General features: G+C 34.1%; 1 long non-coding RNA gene across 1 annotated transcript; it reads left to right on the top strand.

The window, feature by feature from the left end:
- The first annotated feature begins 8,973 nt into the window (after positions 1 to 8,973).
- Positions 8,974 to 10,423, top strand: LOC128467072 (uncharacterized). Its single transcript, XR_008345683.1, has 2 exons — positions 8,974 to 9,203; positions 9,881 to 10,423. It is a non-coding gene; the product is annotated as an uncharacterized LOC128467072 (long non-coding RNA).
- The last annotated feature ends 6,686 nt before the right edge of the window (positions 10,424 to 17,109 follow it).

The raw sequence follows: 17,109 nt of genomic DNA, 5'->3' as shown, positions 1-17,109 counted from the left end.
ACATCTGAGGACGGATTTCAAGTATTTAAACCCGTATGATGTTTTTTGTTTCTTTTTTTTCTTTTCTTTTTTTTTGTTTTGTTTTCATTCTGTGCTACCCAGAGGTATCACTACCTGGCATTAGCAGCTCATCTTCCTAAGAAACAATTTGGCAGCTCTAATTGTGTACTGCTCACAATAGGAATTAAATAATTTTCCTTGTAAGCAGGTTTTTTTTGTTTTTTTTTTTGTAAAAGAAGATTTTCTGTGTGAATGGATTCGATTAGCATTTTCGCAGGAAGCCTCCACAAAACAATGAGGATAACCAAAATATCATTCAAATGTAAAAGGCATAAATATTTGTAAGACAGGCGCTTTGTAAACTGTAAATCGCCCCCAGCCATCCAAGAATTTGAATTGGAGGAGTGAGACATGAACCGCATTCGAATGATAGGAAAGGTCCACTTTGTGTCTTGAGAGCTTCTTGAAGCCTCAAGTGTAATCAGCAAACACTCACAAACTTACAGCACGTGTCGTTTGTTTTTCTGTTTATTTATTTTGTTTACTAACCTAAAGAGCTAACACTTATCATTAGGGGCAGATGATGTATCTAAGCCCTTTTAACAATAACTCCCCCACTTTTAGCTAATGGTCAGGTTGGGGGTATTTTTTCTAGCAATATAACTTGGAACCAAAAGGGGGCAATCCCCATCAAAACAGAGAAAGCAACAAATGAATATATATATATTTTTTAAAAATAGCATATATTTTTATTTGATTTTTTTTTTAAATGTAACTCATTAAAACTTTTTTTATTGTCATGTTTCCACTTGATTTTTTTAAAATGTAACTTTTGTATCTTGATGAATGTAGATATTTTTATGACGTTAGCATTATAATTATTTATATTTTTTTGCACCTGAAACAAATTATTATCTCTGATCTCAAGGAAGATACATTTCGTGACCCCCCCCTCGCTTCCAGCTGAGAATTTACTAATGGACACTAAACTGAAGCTGTCAGAGAAAAATCATTGGGAGGTAAGTATATATAGCTTTGCTGTTTTGACCAAACGCCAAAAAAAGTGCATTTGATGAACAATTGAACAATTTGGTACAATATTAAGATAAACCTCAAGATAAAACAAAGGAGGCCATTGATGCTGGTTTTAAAGTTACATTTAAAACACTCTAAAGTTCTGTGGTATCTGGCTGTTTATTGTGATCATAAAGGATAAAGAAAATCACCCCAAAAAATCTAAAAAAAAAATCAGAAAAAATAAAAGTAGTGCTAAAAGGGAACGCAGGAATTTAAGGAGGCAGAAAATGAAGTATTAGATAGTATACACTTGACTTTTCTTGACATGTGAAAGTGTTAAAAGTCAAAGCTCATCAATAAAGTATCTAAAAAGTGAATAAGGGGCCTGACAGGCATTGCATTCTTAAATAAAGTACAATGAAGAGACAAACGACTCTGGCAAAGAGTTTGCATGTTAGTGAAAGGGGCCTTGAATGGGAACTGGCTAATAAGCTGCCTGCCTGTCATACACTGTCCTCTCTGGCCTGCACACATCCAGCTCCCAGCTCTAAAGCTCCACAGTGTCCCCCCATTGAGCTCCTTTTTATGCAAATGTACTGAATCCACCCCACTACCCCTTAAGAAACATGCAAGAAGTCCTGAAGAACAGCTCTCCCACCCCAATACTGCATCTGACAGGCACCAGGAGCTTGCAGGATGAGTAATGTATAATATTTATTTTTCTTAGTGGATGTTACAGAGGGGGGGTCACTGAGTATCTGCCAGTGTTAACCCCTGAGTAGCCAGGTGAGTTATGTGATCTGTGAGCAATGTGTTCTGACTAATCTGTAGATGATACTAGTGGTTTCTTTGTAGGATACATGTCCTGTTGGATGCCAAGAGGTTAATAAAGAGCAGTGTGATTGATTTGGGGGTTAAAACCCCAACAATCACTGCACATGCGCACGCACACTTCTCAAAAAAGTACACAAGTATATACACGTGTTACCAAGTGTTGGGCTTTATTTTTAGGGGTTAAACTGTGAAATTTATCACTATCCCTCTGTGGCATGGCCTTTGAAAGAGACTTACATATAAGGTTTAATTATACTGGATGCATATGCTCATGGAAACAATTAGTATTGCAAGCAGTCATTTGAGACTTGCCATTGAGCACAATCCACAGGCCCTGCAAAGGGTTAATTGACCTGTATAATATTACATGTCATTTGCACTGCCCTGTATAGACTGAAACCCATTGAAAGTCTTTTAATGCACTCATAGATTTTTGTAAAATTATTATTCATGCAAGTTTATCATCCATACCAATATAAACTCATATGATCTATCAACTAAAAAACATTTAATGCGAAATATCACACAAAGAGAATATGTCTTGGGGTATGTAATTAGAGTCATGGACTGGGGTCTCTCCTAACAGCAATCTCCTTTTTCCTACCATTTTTTTTAAAAGGAAAACCTGATTAAAACCCTGAACACTGATCTCTTACAAGAATTGAAAGAAATGGCTGAATCACATCAGGGAAATATAAGATTTTTTTTTAAAATCCACCTTTCAATTAGCAACTGTTGGGATTAGCACCAGCAAATGCCTCTCCTTCAATAAACTATCGTGTTGCTATTTCCCCCAAGGGCAAAGTGGTCTTTGTGTGTATTCCTCCAAAGGATTGAGAAGGGGGGGGGGGGTAAAAAGTTTTAGCTAGAAAAAAAACAAAAACGCTTGGAAGATGTGAAATCAAAGTGACGTCATGTTAATGGTGGGTTGAGAAATGGTTGCACGGTTTATCAATGAAAGTATGTCTAGCTATATGTCTTTAGAAAAAAAAAGAATAACTTATTGCTCAATTTAAATGATATATATGAAATATGTTTAAAATATATTATTATAGTATTGCAATGCAGTCTACTGTTATGATTTCGTTTGCTCATTAAATATACACGTAACTTCAAATAATGTACATTACATTACATTTATTCATATAGCGCCAGCAGATTCCGCAGCGCTGTCTTTAGTTTTAAAAATGTATGATGCGATTTAAAATTGACAGCGGATTCAAGTTTTATGTCATCTGGTTTTTTTTCTGGCATTTTCTGTCATGTGAAATCTACATTTTCCATTACTACTGTTTTAATATTTCATGTGACCAGTTTTTTTTAAAACAAATTAATTTTCAAGATATTGTTAAATTAATTGTGATTAACAAAAGCTTAATAGAGTTCCCATCGGGGACTTTAATTATAGATGAAATATTTGTTAATGATTATATGCTGATTAATTTAGTTCACTTTTGTCACGTGTTCAGTAACAGATCATATATTTTCTTTTTTTTGGAAATACTTCTGTTTTAGGCAGACTATGGATGTCTTGTTGCGTTAATATCTGATCTAAAAGTCACCTTTTTTAATATCCAGAAAAATGCTTAAAGTCCTCTTGTCCAGATCGTTTTAAAAGTAGAGAGAAACATAATTTCTGACGTGTTAGACTGAGTTGCTTTTGCCTTTAGGATATCCAGTGCCTATTTGTGTGTTAGGGGAGGTCTTTCACAGTTAAAATACACACGACATGGAGTTAAATAGATATCCTTAGATAAGACAATAATAGTCGTATTTCATTCTAACCCAATTATTACATACATAAAAACAAAAAAGAAAATCAGAATATGTGTAACTGTACAGTTCCACTCCTCCTTCTGGAAAACTGCTGGATGTTGGTTTAAAACCAAAAATAAAAATATGAAAATTATAAAAATGTATGAAAAATCCCTCAAATATGAAAAAAATTAAAAGAATAGCAAATGATTTGGGTTGCACCATGCTGATGAGTTGTTTAAAATTCCTGCCTCATTTAATCTCTCCGTTAAATGCGACTTTTATTAGCGACCAGACACGCAGCTTGGATCAAAAGATTTTATGCTCTCCATACCCTCTAAGACCATCCTTCATAATATATTTTCAATTATAAAGCAATTTGTTAAACGGTTTGTAGCCTGTAGCATTTCCAAAAGTCTAAATATCTCAATAAATAACCCTGTCGTTTCTCTTAGACACATAGGGGCATTGTCCGCGCAATGCGAATATTCGCAAAAAATGGGCGACATTTATTGATATCCAAATACACTAAATTGTTGTGTGTTTTGAAGCCTAGTTAGAAAATGTAGTTTTCTGGTAACGTTTTCCTTTTGGAGGCAGATGAATTTCCTATCATTCTCCCGGATAAAGAGATTGATGAGATCTGAATCTTACTGGATTGGATTAGATTGTAAAATATGTAATACCAAATGCCTGTATCAAACTAATATACATATGAAAGCCTATTTGGTCAGAGGTAATTATGCTACATCCTTTTCTCTGCATGACAGCTGGATAAACACAATCTCCAATAAATATCTCTAATTAGAGAGGTGGAAACTGTGATGGATGCTATCTGATTTATTAGGAAGCAGAATGTCTTTTTACCGGCCTTGCTAAAATAATTTATTTTTATGTTAACAAAGGGGTGTTTTATAGATCGTTTAAAAGCATTCTATTTAATACATATATATATATTTCATAAGGCTTTAAAGTGTTAATAATGAAGGTGAGTGCTTTTAAACCGAGAAAAATACATTGAAGATACAATAACATTTTTCAATAAATCAAATTCTACCGTGACATCATAATGTTCAATAAATTTCCTCTGATGGGAGATATTTAGTATACAATGTGTGAGTTATTATATCATTTTAACACGTCTTAAATTGTTATTCTGTATAATGCTCAGATAATCTGAGTAAAAGAGTACAAATATGCTTTGTGAACAAAAACTGCTGTGCAAATAGAACTAAAATTAAATTTACTTGCCTTTGTAAATCGGGAGACCGATTCATTTTCCTATAACTCAGATTAAGGAATGAATAGAATAGAGCATTTTTTCGCAAAAACACAATTTCCTTAAGTGGGTCTAAGTTGAATCTTCACAGCAAAAGAGAAGCCGGGACCAGTTAACTGTAACCCAATTCCTTACACCCTACACCAGTGCAAATCGTTAATTATCGGGTTTTCCTTTAAAAAAATCTCAAATCACACAGTCTGAGGACTTAAAATTCTTCCAAACTATGTGGATCACATTCCAACATTTCAGAACCAGATATTTTAAGAGACTCTTTTGTGCTTTAACACTTCTTAAAGGTGAGAGTTATTTCTTTATTTAATTTTCTCTGTCTAGAAGTTTCTTAAACATGTGGAATTCTTCCATTTAAGTCTAGCAACACAGCAACTAAAAATAACAATTTTTCACCAGACAAATCTATTAAATAAATCATTTATAGTTTTAAATAACAGAAAAACTTTTTAGGCCACTGCAATTGAAGGAATGATTTTGAAGGTACTAAAGTTAATAATAACATGGGCTATTGCAGCAATCAAACACAATATTGAAAGAGATTAACATTATTTACCAAGTATTAGCACAGTCTATTACCTGTTTGAGCCTGTGAAGACAGATTCACATGATCTCTCAGTTTCAGGAGTTTTCTTTCCTTGATAGTTGAAATCTGGCAGGTTTGATCTCCAATTTCCACACAAGAATCTGCCACACAGTTTAAATGTCAGTGACAGGGAAAAGGGAGGGCATCTACATAGCTCCAACTTTCCCTTAATATCAATACTAGCCCCGCCCTGATTGGCTATTCAGCACATCTGACGTCACAGGGGACAGAAGTCGAAGATCAAACCTATTGGAAACTGTTCAAATAAAGAAATATCTATCCCAACCGTCCATGGTTATTAAGTGCATTCAAACTATTATATATATATATATATATATATATATATATATATATATATATATATATATATATATATATATATATATATATATATGTGTGTGTGTGTGTGTGTGTGTGTGTGTATATATATATATATTTTCTTAATTCTTAATGTAACCATATATATTCAGTATATGTATTTTAACCTGGAGCAAAATGATACAATTGTTGAATTTTGTTTAATTTAATTCTGTAGCAAATGTCTCAATGAATCCTTACAGCAAAAATTCAGGAGCAAGTAATATTTCAGAAGAAAAAAATGTGATTTTCTGTCTATTTCTGTAAATATGTAAAAGTTGCCCTAGTAATTATGTGTTTATTGCATTATAAACCAGACGTGTTGTAGGCACCATGTATCCCTCTATATGGAGGTAAATGAAGCTTTTGTGATGATTCCAGCAGCGATCTGCTTAATGTTTTGGGTCTCCATTTCTGTTCTGAATGTCTGTAGTCAGGTAGAAAATCCTACTTTTACTTTTGGTTCGTTACTTGCATTATTGAGCCTAAACAAGGCTCAGTTCTCTCTAAGCCTCACTCAGCCCTGTGCTATCCCTATGAATAAATAAACCAGAAACAAGGTTATAGAATAGTTTGCATTCTCCACACTTTGCCACAAAATCACGAATCATTAAAGCGATAATGCTACTTTACATTACATGCTCCCATCCCAAGCGTAATTAATACTCTGATTTACTTCTTATGATGCTATAACTTCCTTAAGAATCTCAAATCCTGAATTACTTAGACACTTTAGGTGATATAAACAATTCGCATGTTTATATCACTTTTTTAATCCGTTAAGTAGTTTTGGAATATCTTTTAACCCATTGTGTGCCAGGCAGAAGAGTAATAATGGACTGCACTTATTTAAATATATATGTGTCCTTCTAAATGTTGCTGGGGCACAGGGCAGATACTGTCGGTTTATTACCCCAGTGTGTGTGTTACACAAACATTATTTGCACCTATTGGGGTTGGTGCTGAGTGCTGCAGCTGCCAGCTGTATAGTCATTCGGTGTCCGGTTTAATCATTGTGTTTGTGAACTCACATGTAAAGACACAACTTGTGATGCGAGGGCTCTGCCTGTTCACCTGATGACACTTTGTGTACAGAAATAATGTCATTAACAGAGGATGTGGAGTTGGGGACACTGATACAGGGGTCACAGGGGCATCACCCCGTGTATGCCCTCAACTATATATCCAGAATAATAAAATATACTGGACATGGGCAACACTGATACAAGAGCCACAGGCACTTAACCCAGTGTATGCCCTTACCTATATATCCATATCAATATGATATACTAGACACTGATATAAGAGCCACAGGCACCTCACCCTTTGTATGCCCTCATCTACATATGGTACAAAGTATAGTTTTAATAAATAAGGAAAAAAATAGGTATGTGTGCATGTGTGTATGTGTGTATATATGTGTGTGTATTAATATATTATACTAACTATAATATATCTATTCAATCCAGATATGTCATCCATATCTATTAGGAGCGTTTAACCCTGTGTATGCCCTTATCGATCTATTCATTCCATAATAATGGATAATATAATTTCAATTCTGCGTATATATATATATATATATATATAATGGCACAGATTGGAGAATATAGATATATATATATATTGGAGAATATATATATATATATATTGTACCAGGCAAATAATTATATGGATATATTTATCCATATAATTTTCTTGGACAAATAGATGAATATGCAGATGATGAAGGCTGTTTTTTATATACTGGATTTATTAAATGCATATATATACACATACAGAAGTACAGAAGTATAGAGTTATAGAGAACCCTGCTGCTCTCTCTTAGCGACCGTCTGGTTAACGTGTAGAGGAGGTCACTTTGTTTGCTCGCATTACACAGTAGAGAGGTACAGATACGGGCAGGTCTCTCAGGAAGCTCATGGCTAATGTTTCACTGGGAGAGAGCTGTCAGAAAGGTGCTTTACTGATTATTTGGACTTGTTGCCATTAAGGGACTCAGGATCCCTGCAACCCAGCAGGGTTCTTGAAAGCAGCACTGGAAACACCACGGCTCCTGCCTGCTTATCTGGCTGTCAATAAAACAAGAAGGTCCTAAATATGGACCAGGTGCTGCCATGCCTTCCATCCCCAGCACAGGGCTCTCCAAAGCCTGATGAAGCGTGAAGCAAAGTCTGCCTGGCCTGGTCTCCTGTACACAGCAGCCAGACCAATATCACAAGGGGTTGAGGGTTTTAGACTTTTTTTAAATCAGTATCTAGGTAGCCAGAGAAGAGCCAAGGGGAGTGGGTCACATTAACCCCATGGTGGCTGCCACAGCATTTCAAGCACTGCTGCTTGCAATCTCAATGCCAAAATAATTTACACCTCCCAGCACCACCAAGGATTTTTTCAATGCCCCTTTGGCTCCCATCACACTGCTCTTTTTGAATTGCCAAAAGACACATATTTATTTGCCAATATATATTTCAAAGGAGATGAAACATTTGGTAATAGCTTTATGTACAATTTATAAACTGGCTTAATGTGATATTAAACACAGACCCTAAATTTTATATCTAGTTTATTTAAGTGTTATTATACCCTTGCTGTGGAAATTATGTAAACATTTAAAAAGCCTCTTTTTCACAATAAAAATGTGTGTCATTTCATAGTGAAATTGAATTTAGTGCCTGTTTACACCCAGGAAAGGATTACTGGGTAAAGATATAGAATCTTTTACACCTTGGCAAACCAGGGATTACATATAGATAGATCAATTCACTTGTTTGTCAACAGCAACTCTCAGCACTCCTAACTAGTCACAGTGAGTCTAGGGGTGATGAGACATCTGAAGTTGTCTGGAGCTAGCAGTGACTGCCCTTGGACTCTGGGTGAATAGTTAATTAACCCTTCCATTGCCAAGGGTAATGCAACATAATTTGTTTATATGCCTAAACTAACACCGAAAAGGTTAATGCCAGTTTGGGATCTCTGTATAAACCGTCTTAGATTCTCACACATTAAAAATGATGAAGAGAGACGCAGAGTATGTGTGTATAATGTACATTTCAATTATTCTGTTGATTTGATGTTTTGAAGGATGCCTCAGAACCCATTGCTTTCACATAGACTGAGCAATTCTCAGCACAGACTCTATATAATGAGCTCTAATTCTCTATCCAAGCATAATCCCAGCAATAATAATAAGCACATCAGGACAATTTGTTTACTGTGGCATGGCACAGATTGGAGAAGAAGCTCCATCCCCACTACTCGGAAGGTACAGGGTCCCTGGAATGGGTACAAGACACACTTATCTTGATGGGTCTACCTGGGAAGGCGAAATAAAACTGTGAATTTGTATAACCCCACAACCAAACGGTAAGTGGCATTCTGATAAGTGTCATTGTGCTTATCTGACCTGCTGTATCCACACTGATTGCACTAAAAATCACTGCCACGCATACATGGCACTGTGCCCTATCTGCAAATAATTACATTGTATTTATATTTACACATTTATCCCTTGTTTTATTTGTTATTTTTATGTTATTATAATACTATACAATGTTTCACAGATTACCAATAGTATGTTATTTTTCATTATATCCTTAAGCATTGTAGTAAGTTACTTTTTTTTAACCTAATGCATCGTAGCGAATTAACCCCCTCGCTGCTGATGCACGAATTCCACTGTTAACATAAGGATTTGCTACATTGAGTTGCATTCTTAGGCACTGAGGCAATGAAAAGGTTAAACTAAAGGTCATGACGTGTGAAAAAAAGGATATTGCTCTCTATCACAGTATTCCAATTTGTAAAACATTTTAATGCAAGGTACAGAGTGAGAATTCGGGGGAAAAAATCAATTAATTATATATATATATATATAATGTAATTTTTATTGCAGATACATTTATAATTCGGATCTGGATTTATGCAATTTGTCCTGACTTCTCACTCTGTGCCTTGCATTAAAATATTTTAATAATAAGCCTGGGTCTGTCCAATGTTTGATTTGTTTTTTTTTTTCTCTCTCTCCCTTATTCTTGCTCTAGACTGAGGCATTAGCTGGATTCCCTGGGGGTGATTGGAGGCAATGCACAGAAACTCGACAGCCACGTCCTGGATGTTAAAAATTCACTTTGGCTCAGCCTGACATCACTAAGTTCGATCTCCAATTGTATTTGAAAGCGCAGTGAGCGTAAAAATCTCCCATCATTAAGCTCCTCTCTCCTTTAACAAAATAACAAGATCTTTCATTTGCACAAAACAACTCCTAACAATCCTGACTCCAATACATATTTAATAGAAATCTGATGTATAATTCAAATCCAGAAAAGAAAAAAAGATTTCCAATGACCAACCTCTCCCTGTCCACCCATGTGATCAAAATGACTTTTTCCCCCTAAAAATCTTGAATCAGATACGAATTCTAACAAGGGGATTTTCACTTATGCCTTGACCCCTGTAATTGGATTAAATATAGGCTGAAACTTCCAAAAACAGCCCAAGATTGACACCTGCCAAGTGGACTCCCTTCTGATTGATTGTGATGATTCGTGCTGGCTGCAATAATGCAATAAATTGTATGGATAAAACAGAGCATTTGTCATTTCTGTGCCATCACATAGGAAGTCAACGCATACTTCCAGCTGTTACATGACAAGAACACAAGGCAAAGGGGTGGAAGAAAACAAGGGATGCAGACATTGACATGGGAAATTATAACTTGCCACATGCATGTTTTACATTCAGAAGTTTTCAATTAACATATATATTGCTGTTACATATAAGATGAGGGGGCATCTAATATATGCATTTGGGTTTTCCTGCTGGATGGACCCGGGATATTTGGAATCCACTTGTTCCACTGGAGCTGGTGATATTTCCAGCTGGGGATTTAAGGCATGTAGCCCAGCATTTGGGGTCCTGTCTGCCAACAGGGTGAATTTGGGTGGTGGGGGTTTAGAGCAACTGAAAGAAGAAAAGCTAATGCATTTGAGTTTGGGGAATGATGGAGAATTATGCTTAAAAATATATTTTTTGTTTATATTTTAGATATTTTTTATGGAGCCTCTCTTGCTGTGTTATTCTATCAAATGCCCCTTCTTCACTCTCTCTTCTTGATTTTCTCATTATGACCTGTGCCCTCTCCTCCCAATGACCTGTTCTCTCCCCCTTCTTACCTGCCTTGCTTACATTCCTTTCATTGATAATGCTTTTTACAACCCTGCTCCTTTCTGCTCTAATATTTATTTTTATGAAACCAATGCAGTTTGAACTAATTTCACCTTCAAATATATTCTAAAAGGAAACCCAGGCATACACTTAAGTATTATTAGGACTCTATGTAGTATATACAATATTAATTTATAAACAATGTAAATTAATATAATAATAAATATAATAAATATAATAAATAGAACTATACTTGTATTTATGTGTGCATAATATATATTGTAAAAAACATATAGTTATATGTAATGGATTTGTATAAATACCGATCTCATATATTGTGTGTATATATATATATATATATATAACTATATGTTTTTTACAATATATATTATATAGTATATCTAATATATATAATACATAGTTATTTAATAAGTGCTAATCACTGCCATGTCTCATGGCTTACAGGTTACACAGGGGGACAATAAACAGAATCCCTTTTAAAGGTCGGCTGAGTTTGGTTGTGTAATTAATTGTTCCAGCTCTGCACTGTCTGTATGTCATAACACGATCTGTGCTGCAAGACAAACACTAGGGCAATGAATATTCATTTATATACTCACTAATAGGCCGGATGGTTGGCTTTGGGTAAGCGATATATATATATCTATATATATCTATATATATATCTATCTATATATATATATAGATCTATATATATATATAGATATATACAGTAACAGGGCATAGTTTACATTAGATTACATTTAATTCACTTTTTGCACAATACAGCGAACTTATTCTGTCTGAAAATATGCATTAACCTGATCACCGATACATAATTCTATAATTCTTCAATGTGTATAAAATCAAGCTTATAGAAATAATATATCTTATGTCCTTTTTCCATGGAAGGGTGATCTTAAATAGAGTGTTCATGTGTTGGTGTGTGTGTTTGTGTTACGCTTACGCTGTGCTATCATCCTCGCTTGTATGACCATAGTTGGTTTGCTGGAAGTAATCTGAACACTAGAGGAAACTAAAGGGTTAAACGCTCCTAATAGTTATGGATGATATATCTGGATTGAATAGATATATTATATAGTATAACATATTATTACACACATAGAAACACACACACATATTGTATACCTAATTATTTCCTTATTTATGAAAAGTATACTTTGTAAAATATTATCAAGGATATGTAGATGAGGGCATACAAAGGGTAAGGTGCATGTGGCTCTTGTATCAGTGTTACTCATGCCTAGTATATCATATTGATATGGAAATATAGGTAAGGGCATACAATGGGTTAAGTGCCCGTGGCTCCTGCATCAGTGTTATCCATGCCCAGTATATATTATTATTATTCTGGATATATGGTTGTGGGCATAAACAGGGTTAAGTGCTTGTGGCTCCTGTATCAGTGTTACCCATGCCCAGTATATGTTATTCTTCTGGATATATAGTTGAGGGCATACACGGGGTGATGCCCCTGTGGCCCCTGTATCAGTGTCCCCAACTCCACATCCTCTGCTATTGACATTATTTCTGTACACAAAGTGTCATCAGGTGAACAGGCAGAGCCCTCGCATCACAAGTTGTGTCTTTACATGTGAGTTCACAAACACAATGATTAAACCGGACACCGAATGACTATACAGCTGGCAGCTGCAGCACTCAGCACTAACCCCAATAGGTGCAAATAATGTTTGTGTAACACACACACTGGGGTAATAAACCGACAGTATCTGCCCTGTGCCCCGGAAACATTTAGAAGTACACATATATATTTAGATAAATGCAGCCCATTACTACAGTCACTTCTGGCACACAATGGGTTAAATGATATTCCAAAACTACTTTGGATTAAAACGGATTAAAAGGGTGATATAAACATGCGAAGAAAGGGATCTGTAAAGTAAAGTACTTTCCCTGCCTGCAATCAGGTAGTGCAGGATTTAAGATTCATATATTATCAGAAGACTTAATTCATTAAGTTATTAATTATTTTTTGTAAGAGAACATATAAAGTAAGGTAGCATAATTACAATAATTGGCTATATATATATATATATATACATATATATATATATATATAAATATATATACACTATGATTTGATGTACCTGTCTATTACATCTATCTATCTATCTGCCTCCCCACACCTGAATTTTAAGCCTTTTTAGACTACTCTCTGATGAATACCCTCTCGGAACCGAAACGCTACATTTCAATGATACAGCGATCTTCAACCAGTATGTATATACGAGTGTGTTCTAATCACATATAGATCAAAGAGAGAACTCCAGACAATCCTATATTACAATCGATTAGTCCTGCTTGTGTCATTTTCAGCACATTTTTTTTTCTTTTTGTAATTAACAACTAGAAAGGATTAGAAACCACATCATGGAAATAAACCTATAGTGAATGGATTGCATTACTTCAGCTCCCTTGTGGCTGAATATATTAACATTATAATCTCAAACACTATTTTTTTATGTTACTATTGTTAGTAAATCAAGCCCATAGGTCCTTTGAGATGCTGACCCCTTGGCAATTTCAACCAAATTGTAATTATGTCCCAGAATCTTGGATAGATTTAAAAGATTACATTTCAACTAAATCTATATCAATGCTAATTTTTTTCTTTTCTGAAGTCTCCAGGTGCTAGGTAATAAGATGTGGTCCTCTTGGCCAGCACACTTCTTTCTCTACAGAGAAGAGATGCCTTGCTGTGCACAAAACCAAAAGAAATACAACTCCTTCCAAAATTGCACCTATTTCTTGTTACAAAACCTGTTTCTTACATGGTAAAGTTATACAAAACAGCCATGCTAAATTAACTTGAAATAAAACCCAGTTTAATGCTTGGTTACATGCAACTGGTGTATACAGGATGGCTAATTGTCTATCACAATTAAATAGAAAAGACCAAATGATTCGTTAGAAAAAGTATTGAAGCTGCAATAAAAGAACTTTTCACAAATATAATATCAGAGTCTTCCAAAGCCTGTTCATTTACAACTTGAGCCTGGCAGGGCTTCAACCTTTGAGGTGACAGTTATTGTATGTAAACAGCCTCTAGAACACTGTGATATTGAGATAATTTAAGGGTTTTGGTAAAAACCAAAATACAGATGCTCAGGGTATTATCAGTGATGGAGCTGAACAGGAGAAGGCATAATGATCCGTGGAGGGACCCTATTTACCAGGTACTAACAAGCACAACAACATAAACAATTAACACTTTAGTGATTCCTTCCTAAAAACCTATGTATGAGTTTTCTTTAAATAACTGAGACAAAATAGCCTTGCAGATAAATTAAACACAGTGTGAGCTTTAGGATTCGTGAACTTTGCAAAACAGTATGTGTCAGCTGGATGGCACTCATACAGTTAATGGATTAGTGTTATATTTGTCTGGATTATGCTTCTATTGTATCCAACATAAACTCACCTGTGCTTGTCAGAGGATAAGTAATCAGGTATTCGTGGAGCCACACTGCCCCCAAATGCCTCCTTGTCTCAAGCACAGATTCCAACACGTATATATATATATATATATATATATATATATATATATATATATATATATATATATATATATATATTTATATATATATATATATATATATATATATATATATATATTTATATATATATATATATATATATATTTATATATATATATTTATATATATATATATATATATATATATATATATTTATAGATATATATATTTATATATACATGTATGTATATATATACATATATTCTCCTTTACTCCTTAAGAATATATTTCTTAAGAATGTATTACATATATATATATACATATATATACATATATATATGTGTGTTTATTTTCTTACTCCTAAGAATGTATTTGTTAGCACACCCTTACATATGTATTTTTCTTACACCATTATTGAAAAACCACATGATTTAGCCAGCGTTAATATATTGGTATTTTTCAGAAATAAAAAAAAAAATGCGAATATCAGGTTGAATCATGTTATGAAACATAATTTCCTTTGTATCATTATTGTATGAAAATCAGATGATCCTGTTATACATTAAACCCCCGAAGGTTGCATTGAGGATTGCACCAGACCTTGTGATATTCTCCACACCAATTCTGTCTCAGTGTGTTATAAAGAAGCTCCATGGTAAAGGAAACTCCAAGGCCATTCGACTATGCAAAAAACCCAAACTTAGTCAAGCAGCAAGAAGAACAAACCGTCTGGAAAATGGAAGCAAGGAGCAGCAAGAATCTACTATCTTATCTTTGACAACTTGTGTCCCACAGAAAATATCTTGAAGATAATTGGAATGATTACAGTGTATTTCTGCCTTACTTTGAATAAGATCCTCTCAAATAATGCAACATTGGGAATGCAACTAAAATAATTTTATTTTCTTGCTTACTGTCTGTCTACTGTTCCTAGAAATTGTGTGCTAATACATAATTCTGTACTTCATTGAATTATTCATATTTTTTTCTTCTCCAGTAATGTTCTTTGCAACTTCAAGGTGTAGATGCAAATGAAATGTGACTGCTCCAGATCACTATATATTATTATACTGCACAGTCTGGAAGAAAACATTTCACTCCTGACTTAATGGGGTCTCTACCAACTTGTTCTTCACTGCTGATATAAGAATGATAAGTATGATTAACCAATTATTGAAACTATAAAAGAGTCTCTGCCAGTATTTGCATGAATACATTAAAATATATTAATCTGGATAAATTAAGTTGGCAAAAAATGTAAATCTTGCAGAAAAGTCTTCTCATAACACCAAGAAATTATCTAGCAAGTTGTAGTGCTTCTACAATGGTGAAAAGCCATATATATATATATATATATATATATATATATATATATATATATATATATATATATATACTAAAAAACGTTCTAGAAAGTGTAAATATGATCTTTTTATCGCAATATGTGTCTAGATGGTCAGATGAATAACTGTGCTTATCACATTTTTAATGTAATTTACAACTGTTTTCATATTGACATAGGAACTGTAATTTTATACATTTTATAAAGGAAAATGTAAAATCTGTCTATACATTTTTTGTATCTCTATACCAATCTGTGGATCTGTGCAATGTAAACAAGTCTGATGTGTAAAATCTGATCTAAATTAATTTCTAGATGGTCGGATTAATAAGTGTCCTCATCAAATTTTTACTAATTAAACCCCCAAAACATGTTTAAAAATTGCTCTACAACGTGATTTTTTCCCCCCTCTGTGAATATCAGGAAAAGTGTGAAAAATATATGTCTAGATCTTTATATCTCTCTATGGGTCTGTGCACTGTATAAAATCCTGATCTAAATGAATTTCTAGATGGTCAGATTAACAACTGACGTTCCATGTAAATAAGCGGTAAGGGAAGACAGACCATCTGCTAATTGTCCTTCTTTAGATCTTCCTTAATTATGCCTTTAATTAAAGATGGTTCAAGGCATTGGACCACATGAAGGGTAGTAATTACAAATTACATGACAAACCCAACAGATGTACCACTATCTGCTGGGAAAAAAGGTACTGGTTAAAATATGAGTTAAATTTATAGAAAAAAAATTAATCCACAGCCTTGTGATTTTTTTTTTTTTTTTTTAAACATGCAGCTCAGCCAGGATTTAAGTTCGTTGTCATGATTGTTTTCATATTTCTTTGACATCTATTGATTTAGAGGCAGCTGCAAGGGTTTGTCACAGGAGAGGAGACCAGTCACAATATATTAGCTTGATTGAAAAACCGGAATCTAGCTAGAGAAAAGAGGAAAAAAAATAAAAAAAAAATATTTTAAAAAAAATATTTTAAAAAAGACAGTTACCACGTGACTGAGAGATGGGACTTAAATTAAGGTATTAAAATTTCATAAACATTATTTTAAAATACTATGCACTTAATAGAACACTAATAGCGTCTGGACTCCACAGGGGAGATAGTATGAAAGAAAGGGGGAAATGGGCACTGGCAGCCATGCTAACAGGAAAAAAATATTTATGTGATTTAAAAAAAATTAAAATCACGGAAAAATAGACGATAATGATAAAACAAACATATATATATATA

This window comes from Spea bombifrons, chromosome 10 (genome assembly GCF_027358695.1).
Source record: "Spea bombifrons isolate aSpeBom1 chromosome 10, aSpeBom1.2.pri, whole genome shotgun sequence".
Taxonomy (NCBI): Eukaryota; Metazoa; Chordata; class Amphibia; order Anura; family Pelobatidae; genus Spea; species Spea bombifrons.
Note: the sequence above shows the minus strand (reverse complement) of the source record. Positions and strands in the feature narration are given on the sequence as shown.